Source organism: Penaeus monodon, chromosome 28, assembly GCF_015228065.2.
Source record: "Penaeus monodon isolate SGIC_2016 chromosome 28, NSTDA_Pmon_1, whole genome shotgun sequence".
NCBI classification, from domain to species: domain Eukaryota; kingdom Metazoa; phylum Arthropoda; class Malacostraca; order Decapoda; family Penaeidae; genus Penaeus; species Penaeus monodon.
Genome location: NC_051413.1, coordinates 9,980,033 through 9,981,145, shown reverse-complemented (window position 1 = coordinate 9,981,145; position 1,113 = coordinate 9,980,033).

Genomic DNA, 1,113 nt, shown 5'->3' with positions numbered 1-1,113 from the left:
GTGTGTGTGTGGTGGAGGAAGCAATTAAAATCTTTCTTGGTCACCCCAACAAAGCTATGCCATTTTAGTAAGAAAGTTAAACGCAATTACGATCTTTACTCGGAAACCCAGTGTTCGAAGCGAAATTAGTGGATTTACTATGAATCTGACAAGAGCAAAATAGTGGAAAATAAAATAAATTATAAATCCCGATAGCATATAAGAATGATAAAAGTTACCTCCATAGTAAATTAAAATGATAAAAAAAATGTATCTCCCTAGTATTCAGAATGATATAATATGAGATAACATGTTTCCCATGCATAGGTATAATAATTAAACGTGGGTATATAGCCATGAGCATATTAGATTGATTTTAAATATGTTTATATATTCTCAGCATACTAGAAGATTAAACGTTTTGTTCATATATACATAGCATAGTAGGTTGATTAAAATGCATATATATTTCCATAAGATATTGGATTGATTAAAGATCGTGTTTATATCAGAGCATATTATAATGATTAAATGCGTTGTATATAGTCATAGTAGAGTAGACTGATAAAACGTGTGTTATATACATATATATTAGAATGATAAAACGTGTGTGTATAATTCATAATGAAATTAGAATGAGTTTAAACGTGTGTATATATTCCATAACATAATGATTATACTTGCATATCTATTCTTAATACTGATTAACAGCATTACCTATTAAGGAATACCATGTTAATAATCACAATTTTTTTTTTTTGCAAACTTATGTATCTAGGTGGATCTGAGAAAAAAGGAATGGAAAGAAAAAATTAGAGAAATAAGACATCGAAAAAAAAGTAAAACCAAACCTCTATCACGTAACAGAAATGTCCCGATGTTTATTTTGAAAACGATGATATTTTTAGACTTTTTGGTCCTGTGAACGAAGCCCGGTCCTTTCTAAATATAGAATACGTAACCAAACTGGGGACCTTGATGAAAAAATCTTTGTTTGAGATAAGGAAAACTATGCCTTAAATCTGGACTAGGTATACAAGCTCCACCCCTCTATATTTAGCGCTACACCTCTTTTTAGTTAGGCTCCACCTCCTTTTACGATGAAAATAACCTGGTAAGTGTCCCGAGGTGCGG